General features: G+C 42.3%; 1 protein-coding gene across 9 annotated transcripts in view; it reads right to left on the bottom strand.

Moving 5' to 3' along the window:
• Window positions 1–20,422, bottom strand: part of ADCY7 (adenylate cyclase 7) — a 71,149-nt gene that overhangs the window by 45,135 nt on the left and 5,592 nt on the right. For 5 of the 9 annotated variants that reach the window (XM_074551189.1, XM_074551191.1, XM_074551190.1 and 2 more), the window contains exons 2-3: window positions 14,472–14,951; window positions 12,876–13,049 (exon numbers count right to left, since the gene is read on the bottom strand). The gene's annotated coding sequence lies outside the window, so the exon portion shown is untranslated. Of the gene's footprint in view, window positions 1–12,875; window positions 13,050–14,471; window positions 14,955–20,422 lie in introns of those variants that run through there. The other 4 variants (XM_074551193.1, XM_074551188.1, XM_074551195.1 and 1 more) reach the window with 2 other exon arrangements.

Genomic DNA, 20,422 nt, shown 5'->3' with positions numbered 1-20,422 from the left:
TTTTAGGAATATTTCCAAGCTTATAAGATGCAGATAACTTTGGACTATAAAAAGTTATTACAGCAAACATCTTTGCTGGCACTTAAATATTTGCTGGACTTTATTCTCATGCTTCCAGAAACATATAATTCCTGGAGGAGAATGTCTGTTCAGCTGTGGCAGGAAGCACAATGCTGGGCTTTAAATATCACATAAAATAATAATTAAGTTATTGTGTAATAGCATTATATTTTCAAAAATAAATACATAATTAGATAAGAATGCATAATGTTAAGGACAGCAGAATGCCCATGCTTCAGCTCCCACTGTCAGACATGGTGGTTACAGAAACAACACAGCAACCAGAGCTGTAAATTCACTTCCAGAAACTCGGGGGATCCCTTAACACCAGCTTTTCAGCAGCAAATGGAATCAGCCCCTCTGAGCAACGGTGTGACAGAGGAGGGGCTGGAATCACGAGGTTCCTTTCATCTGGGTCATGTGGCTGAAACCCCAGCGGTGTTTCTGGGTGCAGCTGAAGCTGACACTGCCTTATTGCCCAGGTACAGCTGGGCACCTGCCCGAGCAGCACACCTGACCCACAGGGGAGCCCACGTGTGGAACAGGAGGTGTCTGGGGTGTGCTCAGCTGCAAACGCTTCACACCTATTCATAAATCACCATCCTCCCTACACACAGGGTTTAGGTCAGTTTAATGAACAGAAACAGGAAGTTTTGCTATTCATTTTAAAGAAATAAAATTATCACAGATCCTGGCTCTGGCTCCACAACTGGGGTGTCTACAGTAATATTTGCTCAACAAGTTTCTCCTCCTCACCACTTATTCCTATCTTGTTGCCACACCATTCTTTCAGTATGTGCATGTCACTGTTTCTAGGACTACAGATCAACACAAAAACAACCATTTGTCTCTCCTAGGTTTTGTTCCTTTCTGCCCAAGAGGCAGACAGGGTCAGTGATGGTGCACAGCAGCTTGGAGTGCAGCTCAGCCAGCACAGCTGAGAGCAGATGGCTGCAGAGCAGAGGCAGAACAATGAGGTGACAGCAGGAATGTGCTCCTCAGCCTAAGTCAGAGGGAGGAACTGTGCTCCCACATGTGCCCCAAGATGAGGAACAACCCAGAGAGATGCTAGGCAAGAGCCAGGAACAGAAGAGATCAGCTCCTCAGGAGAAAACAGACCTCTCAATGCCTTTGGCACTAAGCAACTAGTCAGGGTGGTCTGAAATTCTCTATTTTAACACATGACAAAAGCCATTAACAGTTCAGTTATGCACAGTCTGTGATCCGCAGGAAATATTCAAGACTGTAAAAAACAAGGACAGATAAATATATGCAAGCAGGGAAGACTCACTGCAGTCAGATTGGCTCACCCCACCTCTGAAAACTGAATGAGGACATCCAAGATGCATTCCCAGAGTGGGGAGGAGAGCTGTAATTGCATCATTTTTCTAGATGAGCAGTGTCAACAGCTCGGGCTCTGAGTGAGTGCTGAGCCCGTCAATGCCCTGTGAGGTCCCTGGGGCACGGTGCTATTGGAAGTGATGACTTTCACAACAGGCTGCTGAGCAGGATCCAGACACAAAGAGGAGAGAAAGAAGAGCTGCTACTTTATTTTTCTGTAAGAGCAAGACCACACTGCCAGTACTTTGGGCAACTTCCAGCAGCCAAATTGCTGTTAATGTCCAGAACACTTTCCACTTTTGTCTGGGAGCTTCCAGGATGAGTAAATAAGACCTCATGTACTCTTATTTCTATCAACATTTCACAGAATGAAAAAGCCAGAAATAAATCAGACTTGCTAGAATCACCCTGTGAGCACCACTCACATCTTTTGACTGCCAGGTTTATGCTTCCACCAGTAAACACACTTCAAGTCTGCTACCTAAAAATGCAGTCATTTCACACAGAGAAAAAAAAAAGATGCTCTTCCCTTCCAACTTACAATTTTTGCATGGCAAGAAATACACCAAAAGGAAAAGTTTAGCTCACTGTTTTAGACAGAAGCGAGTTAGGCACACAAACAGAAAAAATATCAATCATTTGTGACCAATTTGTAGCTTCTAATATGCTTTTTATCTTGCACACCTTCTAGAGGCCTATCTCCAAACCAAGTATTTTTTGCATTTGATTACCAGCCTCAAAAGCCACATGAGTTCACAGTGAGAAAGAAAAAGCCAAACATTTACATTTTTAGAGTGTTTCTGATGTAACACAATCTGCAAATATTTACAAACCAAACCCCACACACTAACACTTCATTTATTTTTGTTGGTTATAAATTAATTTCAACAAAGGAAGCAGAAACCACTAACATACAATATAATGCACAATATGACAAACCCCATATTCATATGTACCACTGAGTCAGCCCACTTCATCCGGGAACTAACATCCAAGTGTTTCAGGGTAAAAAAAATCATAAGCCATATGCAACCCTTCAGTGACCTTACCTGTGCATGAAACAGGCAAATCTACATTTCTAGGCACTCTATGTATTACACAATGACATAAAAATGCTGTAACATTCATTTAAATCATAAAACAATGGTTTACACCCAAACTTCTAGTACTTGATCACCATGCTAAGCCTAAGAGTACAGACCTAAAACAAGGAAGAGAGGGAATAAAATATGTCTGGTAGGAATTTTTGTTTAAATCCACTCCTTAAAATGACTGTTAGCAGTTACTCTGTTCAGGTACACACACATTGGACTATACCAATAATTTCATCAGTGTCTAATTGCTTAATATACCTATAAGCATATAAGCACAAAGATGATAAAATATGATAAAATAAGTTGACATTAATAAGCAAACAGTCAAAACTTAGGTCTCAAAACACCAATTGCTCCACAGCATTTTTACAAAAAGACACTCAAAGTGTCTTTTGAAACAAAACACTGAAAGTGTTCAGTGACAAGCATAGAAAAAGGCTTTCTATATCTTTCACACAAGCTCCCAGCTTTAGGTGGAGTTCAAAAAAATATGTGTGGGGGAGACAGCAGATCTACAAGAAATGTGCAAAAGTTCAAGTGACGTTCAAAGAAAACCAGTGGGGTACAAGAAAAAAGTGTCTCATTAGGAAACACACTGTACACTGTCATCTGCAGACGTCAAGCACAAATTCAGAAAGCATTAAGACAAGTTTTATATTTAGACACTAGTTAGTGTCTAAATATGATGAACATGGAAACCAACACTCGCTGAACTCTCCACCCACACCACTGACTTATGAAATCCTGACTTCCTAGACAGGATGACAAACAAAAGAAGTAAAAGTAAAATCAAAGCTGCACATTAAACAAAGTACATATGAGAGAGATTTTACATGTACTATGAATACTAGAGGTCCACTTCACCAACATCATGGCTGGAAACAAATCCGTACCGTGAACATAAAGCAAGGACTCAAATCAGCCACAATAAACAAAGCTGAAGATTTTGTAAAAACATATATTCATAGCAGCAAATATAGCAAGCAATACATCAATTTTTCTAAGTGGTGTTAGATTTTATCAATTTCCTTTAACGTTTCCTCCTTTGGCTGAGATGAATGTGGACGTTAGCACAAACTGCGGCTCCCAGGGGAGGCTGACAGGGCCGTGCATGAGTGACCTCCCCAGACACCAGAGGGGCTCCCCCCTGCAGCCAGGGAGCAGCTCTTGGCTCCTGCTCTGAGCCTTGGGTGATTCTCCCAGTTTGCCCTGGTTTGATGACCCTGCAGAAAGGATCAGGAGGAGGTCAGTCTGTAGTAAACCCCTCAGGTTTAGCCAGGGCCCCTTGGAGAATAGAATGCTGACACAGCAGCAAAGAAGTTTCCTGTCTCCAGGGACATCCGCCTTGTACCTTATCCCTATAGCCATGTAAGGCAATATTGTGTTAAACCCTACCATTGGTCACTTATGGTCACTCTAACACCTTTGCCATTGGTCAGGATTGGATCCAGGCCAAGAGTATAAAAGTAGCATACTGTACCCCTACTAACTGGGAAGAAGAAGAGCTGAGACCCTTCACGGACCCTACAATAAAGCCATACTCGTGGAACAGCCAGTGTCTTCTGCTTCTCCTCTCTCTACTGTCTGCTGGAGCCTTAGGCCAAGGGAAAAGCTACCTAGCAAGCAAAGCTGAAATCACAAGAGCTGCCTAATCACTAAGAGCTGAATATCTCCCTGCTTGCTAGGGGCTGACCCGCGGCCTTGGTCTGAGAGCGAGCTGGCTTCTAGCACCCAGTCCCCTTGGGGACTGAGCTCTGGAGCTGTAACAGCTTGCATAGGATAAGACCAAGCAAGGCTCATTTATCAGTCTGAGGAACGGGGATGATCCAGTCAATGACGCAGCAACGAACTCAGACTGCGGGTCAAGAGATCCCAAAGAAGAAAAGGAAGATTCGCATTCTGGCAGCAGTCAAACAAAAGAAACAGCCAGGAAGTTCATCAATAAAGGCAGATTTTTGTGTCAGTACTCTGGCTCTGAGCAGGCAGTATGTCTAGTTCTGGCCTGAAGCTAGTCTCTTGCACAAGCACACTACAGTACAAACCCAAGGTAACTGCATCAATACCAAACCCCGTGGCACAGTCCAGAAACAGAGAATATCATCTTCACCACATATTGCCTCAACTAGTAGGCTTGAAAAACTCAAGGTCCTAAGAAAGTCTTGAAAAGTTTGCTGACTTCTCCATTAAGACAGGAAGGGAGGGAGTTTTAAGAATGTTTTAGCCCACTGACACAGCATTAGTGTTTTATCAGAATATTAATGTTAGCAGACTTTTTTAGTGAACCCTAAATCACAAAATTGTGCTTTAAGCAAAGCCTTTAGCATTTAACTGCAGAGGAGAATTTGCCTTAGGTCAAAGGTGATAAAAATTCATAAGACAAGTGACAAATCAGCATACAGTTCTGAAAGCCTTTTTTCTCTTTGTAAACAATTCATAAGCAAAAGCTACATTTGGCAAGGAAGGCGCAGTGACCCCTCAGGTTACCATCATGTTATTAAAAACCCACTGCTGCCTATGTTCCATGCTGTTAGCTATATAGCAACATAGAAAGGAAAAAATAATTAATGAATACTTGATAGCAATACAAGCAATCACCCCAAGCAGGTTAGAACTAGAGAAAACTACATCTTGAGATCATTCTGACTCAAGTTTTACTTCCAATAAAAAGGTACACAATATAGTTTGAGTGCTACAAATGATCTGCCCAAATTATCAGACTTTTTAAAGGCTACCATGGCAAAGAAAACTGCCTACCTTGTTACACAAATTATCAGCAGACCAATTAAACGTGAGGATTAATAGCATGTAAAACTTCCCATAGTAACTGCCAATATACAACTCACAGCCTCCTCTAAAGAAAAGCAGAATAATTTTTCCCACATTTACTTTATGTTGGATAACTGTATACACAGGTAATAACTAAGGCATTTTAATTTACCCCCTGACAACATTTTGTGCAGTCATTCTCTCAGGTTACTGTATAAAAATGAGTGTGGCCATAATCACCATGTTGCTCCCCTGGTGTAAGAACATTCATTTGTGTTAGAAGATATTTGGGCAGCATGTGAGCACTGCTGAAGGAGATGAGGAAGCTCTGCTCTGTAATCACAAATTCCTTGTGGCTGACACTTATCTGAAGTTTGTCCAGATATTACTAAAGCTCTTTAAGAAGTTAACAGTCCTTCATGTGACACAGGGAGGGCTGGCTATGGCACTGCTCTGAGGCAGGAGCAGCACTCAGCCTCCTGTGCTGAATAAGACACCAACAAAGATCGTCCACAATCCCTTGGCTGTTCCCTAGCTGAACAGGTGGTTGGTGCATTTAAAAACCAGTTTTTCAGGTCTGAACTCAAATTGTATGGTAACCATGCAACAGACCACCCGAGGGTCTGTGAGTGGCCAGAGGGTCACACAGCAGCACAGGGAACTGGAATCAAAGGCTCCTTGATCCTTCTCACAGAGCAAAGAAAAGCCTGTGCTGGGCTGTCAAGTACAGGAACAGGCATATGGGAACCCTGGGAAGCATTGACCAAATCCTAAACACTTCAAAGAGGGAAGAGTCAGCAAACAGCATGCTGTATGGTTTGTTTTGCATTGAAAGCAGTCACTAGCATCACCTGGAAAACTTCTCTAAAAATTCCCCCCACTACTAGCTCTATGTCTTTGTGACTGCCAGCTATCTCATGCCTCCAAGAGTTAAGTATTTCTAGCTCATGGGACTCCAGAAAAGTTTGTTCACTTCAAAAAGACAGAGTCAGAATGGATTTTAATGGGCATTTGTTCCCAAGGACCAGGCTCAGTGAGTGCAGAGAGGCAGCACCCAGAATCCTGAGGTGCTTAAAGCACTTGCACATGGGGTGGACACAAATACAGCTGGCTGGTGTCTTGCAAAGAAGGCACAAATCAGGGTGATAGCATCACTAAGCTGCATACAAAAAGAGAACTTATTAAAATTCAACCACAAGGCTGGAAAGAGTGGTGGAGTTGTTCCCCACTCAGAACTGGCACAGTTCCCCTGCCCACTGCCAGGCCTCTGCTCTGACACAGTTCAGGTTACAGCAATTTAAAAGTATTTCTGGATAACCTGATTTCCAACGTGTTAGGCAGCTGCTTCAGAAGAGCTTTAAAATACACCAGGTTTCAGAAGACATTCCCTGCCTTCTCCCTTCTGGACTCTTGAGAGTCCCCTCCCATCAAGGGCACTCACCCAAGCCTGACTCTGGGTCAGGGAAAGCTCTTCCCAAGCCCACTGCAGTATCATTATGCAATAAAAATACAACAAACACTAGGTCTTCTCTGCCTGCAACCCATCCCATTTCTGTGAGGGCAGTGCACAGTTAAAGAAATCATTCCTTCTCCCCCTAGTCTCACTTTTTTCATGTCGTGAAAACCCATTTCTAATGAGAACATTTTTCTAGCATGTAAAAACTGCAACAACTGATTCATGGCTTTCCAATTCCCAGAGTTCCCACACTTTCTACAACCAACACTCCTCAGACTTAACAGCAAGCAGTAAGTTTGGTTGTTCAGGGGTTTTTTTGGCTACTGCTTCTTAAAAAATTGGCTGTTTGCAAATGCACAAGCCCAAAGAATGATGCCTGGGATACTGATACGCAGAATACAATGGAGCTGCCATTCAGAAAGATAAAAAGAAACAAGCACAATATTTTGGATTCTGTGGCCTTCAGAACTGATGCTTTAGTTTTCTTTATTTATACCAATAGATGTTTATGTATCTTTACATATATACATTTTTATTGGCAGCAGAGAGTCCAGGAAAAGCCTAACCACAGACAATCCAGTTTAAAATAAGTAGAGGAGAATCTATTTCCAAGTACAGCTGCCTGCACAAAAGCAGGACAGAAATTAATTCAACATGTAAAACAAGTGTTTCATGCTACTCTGATAAACCAGTTTAACTACAACTACATCCAAATTCCCTGTGTAAACATGTTTGACAAATGGTTATGGAATACAGAATTAATATAAGAAAAGAGCAACTCTTATTTCTTGCTTAAATTTGTCCAGAATTTTGAAAAGCAAAACTTTCCCCTTTGTACTTTCAATATACTATTCATTAATTGCAATTTAATCTCTTTTATCTAAAAAGATCATTAAATAATTGGTCTGCATCTGACCAGAGGCAATTAACACCCACATGCAGCTCTGCTCAGACTGACAGCCTGTGTCACTGAATCGTGTTCTACAACTCCACCAGTGAGCTCTGAACAGGCAAGCAACCAACACATCAGCTCGCTGGGGAAAATAAAACAGCCTGTGTGGAATTTTGCCTTTTGTGGCACTGTAAGAACTGCATCAAACTGCTCTTACCAAGTCACTACATTTGGTTTTCCTATTTCTTTAAAAGCTAATCATGGTGTTCATACTGTTTATCAAATCAAGTTCTCACTTTCTCAGAGCATCTCCTAGCTTTGAGTACCTTCCAATGTAAATTTTGTGTTATCTAATGTGCCACAACACTGCACAGTCCCAAGCAAACCACAATATCCATCAGCTCAATTGTTGCTGTAGCACTGCAAAGCATCTTCTGCCTTATTTTAAAAGTGCAGCATCCTGAGGGAGGAGGGGGCTTGTAATTGTTACAATTAACGATCTAAAAATAATGAGTAAAAACTACTACATTCGAAACAGGATACTCCTCAGGAACTTGACAAAAAAAAAGATGATTTTTCAAAAGTACTACAGTGAAGTATTTTTATGTTCATTTCCTGCTGTACAAGTAAAACAGAGGAACAGAGCTCACTCTTAAGAAATACTGAAATTGGGATAACAATTCAGCTGGCAAAACCCTCAAGCAAAACAGAGTCCAGGTCACTTTTCCAGCATGTTTCAGAAGTATAACTTACTACTTGCATAACCAGGAGCCCAATTACACAGCACAGCCACCACTGACAAGGAGGGAATTGTCCCTGTCTGACTCTCTAGAAGTTCAACAATATGTTCTGGCCACTTCCCCTGCCTGGTGGTTCTGTTCCTACAGAGGAAAAAAAAATCACACTTAAAAAATGCTTATCCTATGAAAAAACTTGCATTTTGTCCATTTAGCTTCATGAATCATCCCTGCAGCAGGTCAGATGAGCACCAGGGCTGACTCCAGGGTGGGGTGGAAGCACAGGGGCAGGAAGTGAACAGAGCTGCTGGCTTTTAGTGACAGCTGCTCCTTGAGCCAGCTTAGCTGCACCCTAAAAATCACAGCCTTCAGTGTGCTTACTTCTGTGTTCATAGTTAAACTCATATATTTCTAGGAAAAAAACCCCCACTTTTTAAACCCAATCATCAGTTACTGCAACATAAAAAGTGAGCAGAAAGGGATTTAAAGTTCCCAGAATGTTCCCAAAAGAGGCTGTTCCGTCCTGTATATACATAAGACCTTACTGGGAAAAAAAAAATAAAGAAAAATCATTAACAAGGTGGATACTTCATATAAGAGCAAAACTGGACCCAAAAACCCCAAAACTCAATCTGCTCACAAGACTATTAAGTGACTGGTAGTTACATCAAATCTAGAGGAAGACAAATATTAACCTCAAAACTCAGTTCCTGATGAAAATGTATTAGTAATGCTGACATATATTTAACACATTTTCTGTTATCTTAGTTTATTGCAACAAACATGTTTCTCACAAATATAGAAGTGTTTCTTTCCCTGGCATTGACATACCTGTCATCTGCACAGCTGGAACTGCCAGCAAAGGAGGAGCAGCAGGTCAGGCAAAGAGAGTCAGGAAGTGAGAAAGTTCTGACAGCAGCACCCCAACTTCCTTTCAAATGAGAAAATTGAAACCAACATTCTCTTCTGCTACTACAAATTATTTTTTTTTTTATTTATTCCCCTATGTGCTCAGTAGCAATAACAGGGAAAAAGAGAAAGACACACAGAAAAGCTCCAGCACAAAGTTCATCCTCTCTCAACTTGACCCAGTCTGGGTTTTTCCCCGCAGCCTGACTAAGCCTGAGCTTGTTTGTGCAAGCAGGTCCTGCCTGAAACACCGCAGCAGATGGGCTCAGGTTGACCTGAGCCAGCTGCTAAGAATATCTGCCATTTAAGTGATCAGGGCTTTATCACCATTTCCATTAATTTCAGCTGAGTTTAAATAAACCCCAGTGAGCTCAGTCTGTCCCAATCCACCTTTGTGAGACCCTTCTCAGCTGTGCTCCTTGCCCAGCCCTGCCACGTGCTCTGTCATCCTACTGGAATGCTTGTTCCCTCACCATTTTGGTTACATGGATGGAAAACAGTATTCCAGTAATTAGTCACTGCTAGATGGTTTGATCATGAACTAGTTCTTTCAAAAACCCCCTGAATAAATGCATATTTTTACATAAATAAAGCAGAAAGTGTCCCAGACTGGACATTAAGTAAATAAGTAAATATTGAAACCCAGGCTATATTATAAATGAAGAGCATCATACTACAATATGTTATTCAACTCATTGACATGCTAACTTATCACTATTAGTCATTACAAAAATTCATGAAGTGAAAACAACCTAAACTCAAAATTAAACAGTCACAGGTAAACAATTTCTACATTTGTCTACCTATGTTGTCTCTTTCCTTGAAATAAAGCATGCAGTCTCAAGACCTGACAACTTTATTAAAGCCCTTTAAAGCATTTTTGTATTGATTCTGAGACTAAGCTTGGGGCTTCATAACAAGCCATTTGCAAGGCAACTTTATTAAAAGAAAAAATTACAGCTATTCTTGCTGAGCACCTCAAAAAAATCCGTTCCTCTTGTTGTGTGCTGAATGACCCCTTGCATGACAAACAGTACTTGTCTGTGCATCCCACAGAACGGGAGGTGGGACAAAGCCCTACACTGCCCTTAAGCCACACAGGACACTGGAGAATGAGCCTGAAATTCACCTCCTTCCCTTCCCTTGCCTTGGCCAGGAGGCGCCAGCAGCAACCTGAGCACAGCAAACACCCAGACACGGCGTGAACCAGCACACCGGAGCACTTGGGGGAGAAGCTGCCAGAAACAGCCAGCTCTGCTCAAAGAAACTTGTCCCCTTCCTCTGACTTACACCAGGTGCAGCCTTGGTAATCTCTGTTATTCGTGTTTAACTAGAATCATTGCTTATTCACTTTAGTTTTGTGCCCACAGACTGAAGCTAAACACACCCTGTTGGTTCCTTCTCTCTAATTACAGACCAGAAGCCACTTTTAAATGCTGAAAAGAGTATTACAGAACAGCTGCTAAGAGAGGAACGTTTTGGCCATTAGCTGTGAAAGAAGCTCTTAGGGAAAGCTGTGCATACAGCCCTGCTGTCACAGGAGAGCCAGCTTTGACTTTGTTCCTTCTTTAAAGCACCAACAGACCTGAAGCCTCTGAACTGCAGGGCCTGTGCTGGAGAAATCAAACCAGCAGCTTGGCTGCTACAGAGGAGAAGGTTTGTTTATTTTTTATAAAAGTGCTACTGAAAAGAGACTACACAAAACAAAGCTGATGAAGGGCACATTTTGACATGTCATAATTCCAAGGTACTGAGGTAAAGCAACGCTTTGGCTGGAAAAAGAACAACAGCCACAGGTTCTACTTAAATTCTGCTGTTTATCTTTGGGTCATCTAGGCAGAATCATTCCACCTTTTACACCCTCATTTTATTAACTGAAGAGGTAACGTTCAGCAGTAGCAACCTACACATGATGTGCAGGAAATATCATATCATTACAGCACATTTATGCTGTCATATGTTATTATTAAGCAAAGAAAAACACTTCCAAAGGAAAGATCCAATGTATGGAGCTTGTCCCTCTGCCTGCATATATGGAGCACCCTGCTGCTCAGCACCACGAGACAGAGCCTGGATCCTAGCTGAGAAGCCTCAGGAAGATAGGATGGTGTCAGAGGTGAAAGACAAACAACAACAGTTATTTAAAGTGATTTCCAAGTCTCTGGAGATAACAATGATAATGATTTTTATTATGAGATAAGAGGGTTGTAAAACTCCTAATTTTTTAAGGCAGTGTGTTCTTCCGGATGAAAATGTTCTGGTTTTGTAAGAGTAGGAGGAAATCCAAGATCTATATCTTTACTATTCTCAAAATGCAAAATATAAAACTAAGGTTTTTTGCAAGCACAAGACAGACTGTTGGTGAATGCTGTAACGGCCTGAGGAAGAAGTTACACTTCCTTATTGTAATACAAGATGATCTGAGCACAGTGCTTACAAACTATTTCACACTGTAACATCCTGTCAGCTCAGCAAACAATCATCTTGAAACTGTGCAGATGCTGGTTTAACAGATTATCCCCCTCTTTATAGAAGGTATTCAGCCTTTGACAGAACCAGTTAACTCCTCAAATGGCGCTTTAGACCCTGCGCTGCACACTTTGAATATTGACAGGTTTTACTAGGGAAGGAGAGAGCTCTTTGGCTCAGGCAGGAGCCGGCTTTCACCTGGAGAGCCTCGCTGGGTTAAGGGAGGTCTGTAAGGCTGTGGCGGTGCCCAGGCGTCCGGAGCCGCCCGCGGGCTCAGCTGGTGGCGGAGAGCAAAGAACAGGGGAGGGCAGCGAGGGACAGCGGCTCCACAGAGCCTCCCTGACACCACCCCTACCATCCCTCTGCTGGCCCTGCACACCCCAGCCCCAGCCCGACCTCCCAGGGCAGTAAAACACTCCTCGATTTACACAAAAAGAGTGGGTGTTTCTATACGGAAAAATCCCAAATGACACTTGCAATTCGGAAGCTTTGCAGATGCTGAGTGCATTGTATTAATCTGGAACAAATCCAAGTAGTCTGGATCCTTTTTCCTTTTTATCCTTAGAAAGATAAAACGTAGCTTCAGCACAGACTGTAAGACTGAGGGAACAATAACTGGGTGAAATATTTCACCCTATATTTTACAAACTCCATAGTAAGTTAGAACAAGTAATTTTGCTAAGTTCCGTAACATTAAACCCAAGTCGAAGGTGGAACACAAGAATAAATCTAAGATTTCAATGTAGAGATTTTATTTTAATTCCATGGGGAATACTGTCTTTTTCTATTATTTTAATCTAAGAGCAACTGGCAATTACACAAACACCCACCTTGACATGAAACAGTGATCATCATCCCTAGGCTTACTCCTTAAACCAATTAGCTGTGCAGCAGCACCTGCTCTTTCACTTAGCACGGGCCGTGAGGACACAAATACCGACACACATTAGGGAATACCCACATACATCGGGGAATGAAGCCTCTCCCTTGTTTACTCCTAACGGCGTTGACATTAGCTTCATTAAGAAAAATTTAAGAAGTTTAATGGCTGCTTTACAAGAACCACCAATGACCGTAATTGCTGTTAAGAATGGCTTCTGGAAGCAGAACTAACATGCCATAATGGCCATCAGAAATCCGGACTGGCTTACTGTTTTCCGAGAGGTATTCCACACACCCCTCCGTGTCTGTTCCACACTTCTGGAGAGGGGAGACTGTCCAGGTGTGGTCACTTGGGCAAATACACCTCAACACTCTTTTTCCACCTACACAGGATCATGAAAATCCTTCCAGATCAGGACTTAAGATTTGAAAGATCAGGATACCTAAACAAACAAACAAAAAAATTATTTACTTTTCACCTAGACACAAGCATTAAACCCTCCTGGAGTTTTTCTCTTGCTGTCCTGGAATCCTGCTTTAAAATAGTATTGGAAAGTGTTGTTATTAGTCTTCAAAATATATAATAGCTACAGAATTTCTTTATAGTAATTTTCCTTTTTAGACATAAAGACATCAAGTAAACAAGTTCTCCTGTTTTTTCTTTTTTCTTTCTTCTTTTTTTTTTCCCCTTGTGATGAGTTCCTTTTAGAAGTTCCTAGGGCACTCTTTCCTATTAAAAAAAAAATCAACACCCCCCCACCTCCCCACCAAACAAACAAAAAAAATCACCACCCTTTGAACTTCTCCACCATGAATTTCTACCAAAAGCAGGTACATTTACAGCCTATTTCCCACTATGAAGAAATTTTCATATTGCAGTGCCTAGATGCCTGATTTCCTATAATAAATCTCAACCACTTCAGAATCAAATCCAAAGTTTTTGGGTACATTTGTGCGGATTTTCCCCACCTTGTATTTGCACAGCACTTATCACAGCAGGGTCTTGGGCCACAACCAAGTGTGTCAGGCTCTCAGTAATATAAATAAAATATAAGACATATGACAGGAGAAAACCAGACTTCTGTGCTGAACCAAATTCAAACACTACACTGCATATTTACTTTGTGCGTCCAAAAAGGGCTTCAAAGTGTCTCTGCCCAGTTCTCAGCACTTGGGCTGACCACATCCTTAGTGCTTATGACAGAAGTCTCAGACTTTACAGACTTGAGTCTAGTCCTGGGTCACTGGTGATGACATGTCCCTGTCCCAGATATCCTTCACCTGCCAATGGCAAACATCAGATCCCAGCAACAGACCCAACGCTGAACTACCTGTTTTAAAGTGTTTTAATCCCTTTATTAATATTTGTTATAAAAATACCATAACACATCCCATGGAGATTAGAAATAACTCACCTATTCAGCAGTAAAACAAGACAAACCAAACTTCTGCAAAAAGGAACAACCCAAACTCCTGATATTTCAAGTTCTCACTGGTATTTAAGTACCTCCTTCAGCAGTTAAAAAAACCCTATTGTGTTTAAAAAGTGCAATCCAAAAAAGATCTAAAATTCCCTCTACTAAAACCAAGTCAGCTTTTGGCTTTAGAGCGTAGAAGACCACCCCCAACTTCTCCATTCATGTGGCAATACTCAGGCCTCGCAGATTTACTAAATCCGCCTTTTCTGGGCGAAATAAACTTGGAGAAAAGGTTTACGGGCCTCAACATTTGTTCGCCGTTCCCAAGTGTATCAAGTGGTGCCATAAGAGGTAGTAAATAACCATTACATGGGAAACCTATCGAGCCATCGGCTCCTCCTGCCGCGCTCCGCGACCCCCGAGCCCTCACTCCCGGGGCGTTCTCACCTGCGGCCGGCGAAGAGCAGCACGCAGCGGCTCGGGGCTGGGGCTGGACCGGGCTCTGCTCTTCCTCCTCCTCCTCCTCCTCCTCCTCCTCCTCCTGCCGCCGCCCGAGGTGTCTCCGGGGCCCGCGGAGCCTCCCCGGCTCGGCGAGGGCGGGACCGCGGCGGCCTCGCCCCTCCTGCTCTGCCCCTCCTGCTGCGGCTCCGGAGCGCCGCCGGCCCCGCCGGGGCACGGCCCGAGGGGCTTCCCCACATCGTCCGGGGCTCCTCACATCCTGAGGGGCTCCCCCACATCGTCCGGGGCTCCCCCGATCGTCCGGGGCTCCCCACATGGTGAGGGACTGCACCCATCGTCAGCGCTCCCCGCTCAGCGCTGCCCGGCTCCGGGTCTGCAGCGCTCTGTCCCGCACAGCCTGGGAGTCCGTGTGTCCCCCCATCAGCGTTCACGATGTGCAGCGGTGGAAACAAAATTCTGCCCGGGACTCTGAAAAATACAAAAGTTTACAGCCACTTTTTTACATCTGGCTGCTGCCGTAGTGGTTCTGGCAGGACTCCCCACCTCGTCACAGGCAGGCAGCACCCGGGAACCAGGGACCTGGCCGGGCTGCGCATGAGACGTGGCCGTGGCATCCCACAGCCCCGGGCTCCCTGTGCCCCACTGAGGGACCCGGCTGTGCCACCCCACAGCCCCGGGCTCCCTGTGCCCCACTGAGGGACCTGGCCCTGCCATCCCACAGCCCCGGGCTCCCTGTGCCCCACTGAGGGACCCGGCTGTGCCATCCCACAGCCCCGGGCTCCCTGTGCCCCACTGGGTCCCCAGAGTGTTCCCTGGGACCCTCACGGGCTGGCAGTGATGCCTCAGAGCATCAAGTGTCCAACATATGGCCACTAACTCAGACGGAGCCTGGCTCCACCACACCTCAAGTCCAATGCAAAGCTCACTGGAGGCAGCAGAAAGAAATGCTGATTTCCATGGATTTTTGGATTAAGTTTATCTGGTGAGCTGTTAGTCACTGGCAACCACACAGCCCATGGCAGGCAGGTGTGTGCCTGGCTACCTGCAGCCACAGCCGTGTGTTAGTCATCCATGGACGTAGCATGACCGCAGCAATACCTTAGTAACCAAATACAGTTTGTATTTGTGCCCTGCCAGCCAGCTGGTGCTTTCCCCTCTCCGTAGGCCCGAGTGATGTGCTCAGGTGACTCTCAGAGAGAGCAGCAGCTCAGGGCACTTATCACAAGCACGACTCTCTGAGCTCCTGTTGCAACATTGCTGGGAAAATGGGAAAGGCTACGTTGTCTGAGACTGCCCAGCTATTAGGATGATTTCAGGCTGAATTTTGGGAAGGAATTTAAATCCAGTTTCAGCTATGTGAGACAATAGATAAGGAATACAGCTGGAGAAGTGGTTACGTACCTGAGGCACAGGACTGAGCCGCAGGAGAGCTGGACTCTGCTCCTCTGAACCCTGCCCTACAACGCTCCTACGTGCAGTCTTGGGCAAGGTACCTAATCATACCTTGGTCCTCCCATTTCTGTTTTGGACCTAGCGTCCAAAAGCACTCAGAAATTAGAGGAGCATTCAGATGGAAGCAGTGCACAGGCTGCTTAGACCATTTTTAGGGGAAAGAAGAAGGATCTTCCAGTAAAATTATTGTTTAAAAGAATTGTCTTCACTGGAAGTTGGATTAGATAATAACATTTTTAAAACTGCAGGAAATGGAAAATACATTGTTCTGCTGAGATCATAAATGGACTAGTTTCAGAACAGATGGACTCAATTTATCACTTCATCAGAATTTTGTGGACCTTCCGAGTACACAGATTGCTTAACATCATTTCTGTATACCCACTAAAAGTATTTGCTATCCCAGAGTAAGATCTAAAATTCCTGCATGATTCAACACGACTGCTGACGTTATAGGGCTTTTTAATGGCAGCAGCTCCAAAGCATTCCACGCGCTTTATGTACACTGTTGTGTAGATTACTCTTAAACTGTCAGCAATTACTGTAACATCTTTTTAGCAAAAAAAAAAAAAAAAAAAAACAAAAACAAAAAAAAAAACATGTAAAAGAAAAAAACCCCAATATATGGAAATGAATATCCAGCTCACTGCCTCCTGCACGTGGTTCCATACAGACTTCCCCCGCTGTTTTTAGCGCTGCTGAGGTTTCTCTCAGCGCCGGCAGCCGAGGCGCAGCCAGGGCGGCTCTCACACGCAGGTGCTGCCACCCCTTACTGGAGAGCAGCTGGCACTGCCGGAGCCTGCCAACGCCACCGCCCAGGCACGGGGCTCTGTCCTGGCAGTGTCACCATCTCACCTGTGCCTTTAGTGCCTTTTTGCCCTTGTAAATTAATCCAAAATAGATTTCCTATGCATATGTGGTAGCTGCAAATGTCAGATACTGTGGATGCTTAGCCCTTCATTGGAGGTCCTTCTGAAATGCCCAAATTTGAGTACAGCAATCCCTAGGGTTGTATTTGCTTCTGTGAAAGTTTTCTTCACAGACAAGCAACCATTATTATTTTCAAGTTCTTGCTTAGAAAATATCCAACAGCTCTACAATGACATGTACATATTGAGTGTATGAAGTCAGAGTATTAAACACACAAATCCAATCTTTCTCAAGATTTAACTGGATGACAATATCATAAATACTTTTAGAGATTTTGTTAAAATGCAACATATTTTCTGATAAAAATCTAATAAAACAAAATATTTAGTTTTCTGTGTAAGTTATTTGTAGATAGGATGTTTAAAAGAAATGTATCTGCAAAGTGAGTTAAAGAGCATTACAGGAGCCTGTTTTGTACAATTCAGATGTGTGCTTCAGTGTAAATTGCTGCAATATCCAGGGTCATGAATCATTATGAGACAGAGAAAGATCACTATTTTAAAAAGAAGCAGAGATAGAAAAACACAGTAAACTTCAAGTATAATTCTCATGTGACGAGTTTACATTTTTCTTAGAACGTCACCGTGGGTTGAACCTGCCTTCAGTTTGTGCGTTCATTATTTATTTAGTTCTAAATAACTTTATTTGCAAAATGTTTCAACACTCAGATTTTCAGTAGTTCCCATAAATGAGTCAGTTAGGACTCACGAAGTGGTTGCTGACCAAATAAATATGTGACAAAAGCAAATCAGAAATATATTTATAACCTCAGAAAGTATTCTTTTAAACCTTTAGGAAAAATTTGAAAATTAATATAGAGCAGACTCTTTTGTGGGGTAGACATTATATAAAGTACCACAATATGTGAAGTTGTACTTGCAAAATTAGCAGTAGAGTTTTAATATATTCACTCCTTTCAAATACTCCTTTGAGGTCCTGGAACATGACATGGGTAGGGTAGCATGCTTTACCATGCTGCCTTTTTGAAGTTCCTCAAATACCCAGAAACAGCGACCAAGACAACCATAATTTCTGCTTTTCATCACTAGTTTCATGATTCTGATTCAGAAAGACAGAAATGAAATATTTTAAATGAACTCTACAGTAGGGAGCATTTATTAGAAAATTGTTTGTTTGCTTGTTTGTTTGTTTGTTTGTTTTGGATGAGATTTAGCATCTATTTACCAGTGTGCATCCGCACACACTCCACTCTCTTTGGCCACTGATCAATTTAGAGAATGAGACAAACAACTTGAGTAAATTATTTGCTATTTCCTGTAAAGATATCTAATAATAGAACAATCCCAACCTGCTAGACACGACATGCTTAGGAAGGATGTAGGAGGACATTGTTTTGAGCTGCTACATTGCTGTCACCCTTATTTTCAGGGCAATATTAGAATCAATTGCTACAGACTCTAAGGTTTATGCTGCTAAATGCATGAGCATCTCACTGCATTAGCCTGGCCAAAGAGAAGGCAGAGTTTCACTGCTGTATTGTGGTTTGCACTTTTGGCTTTTGGATTAATTGACCAAACTTTGGGGAATAATTTGCTGCTTTCTCTAAGCAGAGCAATAGATGTCATACATGTTTCTCTGGGGACATAAAATCTATTCAGCTCTCTGGTTATTTGTTTTAAAGTTGTCAAAGACTCTTGGCTGACTTGGAAAGATGATTGTGCTTTCTAGCACTCCAGCCTTCATTAAAGTTAGTGGGACAACAAAGAAAGAAAGACTCAAGTGAACAGTTTAGCTCAAGCTCACAGCGCTGGGAAATGATAATTGGGGAGGGTACCAAGAGTGCAAAAACGTGTGTGACTGAGGAGCCTATGCAGAGTTTCTAGAGGAACTGAAGGACTTAGGAATACAATTCCCATCACTTGCAGCTCCAGAACCTGGGCTAGGAAGTTTTGTTTGAATTCTCGGACAAACAAACAAAAACCACTTGCATCTCCTCTCCTGTTCATGCTTAAGGTTCTATCTATTTTCAGAACAAGAAAATGCACTATTCCTTGAACAATCTGTGGCTGGTTAATTGCTTTAACCTTTTTACCTGACTTGCAGGTGTGATTTGTACTGAACCAAGGTCTACAGATCAGCCTGAGCTTTAAATCTTTCTGTATACTCAAGCTGACCTGTAATAAAATGGAACATTTTCTTCTAGAAATTTAATTACTCTCAACAACTACAGAGGACTTGATCTGTGGCTTCCTAGAAACCTGTTAGATGGTCTTTATTGAGGAGTCACTCTTTTTATTAATTGGTAAGTTACACAAGAAAGGAAAATAAATGAAAATAAAGCCGTTTCCCTATTAGGGGCCCTAACACTGCAGGTGGAGCTTGTCACAAAATGGAAGATGCTATTGATTGAAAGAACACAGAAAAGAACAGATCGTTTTATGTTCACAGTAAATGATAAAACTATTTAGCTAACTGTTTTCAATTTGCACTTTCAGTATCTCTGCATTAGTAACTTGCATTAGTATAACTTCTATACTGGAAAGAAAAGAAGAATACTTTGGAAAAATCAGTAAGGAACAAATGGACAATGCATATTACTAGGAGAAAATGCTCTTACGTAAATTGGAATACAATTGTAGAACACAAAGTTCTAAAAGAATCCACTAGGAAACATGGATTTATAAAAAAAAAAAACCAAAACAACATAACAAACTCAAACCCACTCATCCCTGTTACAAATCAATTTTAAAAGTGTGTGGACAAACTTCATCTGATTAAATCAATGTAGCCCTACTACAGTGAAAACAATGAGGTAAAATTTATTTCTATTACCTGGGGATGTAGCCTTTCATATGATCTCATTGACCTTTCGGAAGTAGCTTACTTCTTGAGGATTAGTTTATTTAGATCACAATGGGGATTTTAAAAGAGTATACAAAGAAAAAGAGAGTACAAAGAAAAAGATAATACAAAGAAAAACATAGCCCTCCCTTTTTATTCATCTATGCTGAGAAACATAGTGTGTTTTCCTCTATGCAGTTGGTATAAACAAACCAATATAATAACTGCCCCAAAGCAAAGAGGGGCTAAAGTGGAAAATACTTTCTTAATATCCTGAAATCACAGAGTCCTGCTTGCTATCAGTGAAATCAGTGGAAGAACTCCCATTAAATTCAACAAAACCAGGCTGTGGTGATTCTTAGAGTAAGGCAGAAGAGTAACCTCAAATTTCCAACAGCAAAGATTTCTCTCCTTTGCAATAAAATCTTATTGACATAGTAACATTAAAATTGTTCATTCTGCATCTTCACTACATTTGTTTTCAGTACAGCACATTATTAACTGAAATCAGCTGGGCAGTGATTAATTCCATGAGGTAAGGATTGTCTGGTGCTTAAGAATGTCCACATGATAGTTGGTTGTACTGGCATTACAAAAAATTTTTTCAATGTGGATAAACTACTGAACTGGGAAAAAAAACCTGGCTAGCTTCAAACAGGACTGTATCCAAAATGGATACTCTTTGTTCTTTAAAAAGAATCCATGCAGCTCATAAAATTTTATCTCCAGGAGGCCAGCAGCCAGTTTGGGATGCA

The sequence above is a fragment of the Zonotrichia albicollis genome, chromosome 13 (genome assembly GCF_047830755.1).
Source record: "Zonotrichia albicollis isolate bZonAlb1 chromosome 13, bZonAlb1.hap1, whole genome shotgun sequence".
NCBI lineage: Eukaryota > Metazoa > Chordata > Aves > Passeriformes > Passerellidae > Zonotrichia > Zonotrichia albicollis.
The sequence above is the reverse complement of the archived record's forward strand: the minus strand, read 5'-3'. Positions and strand labels throughout refer to the sequence as shown.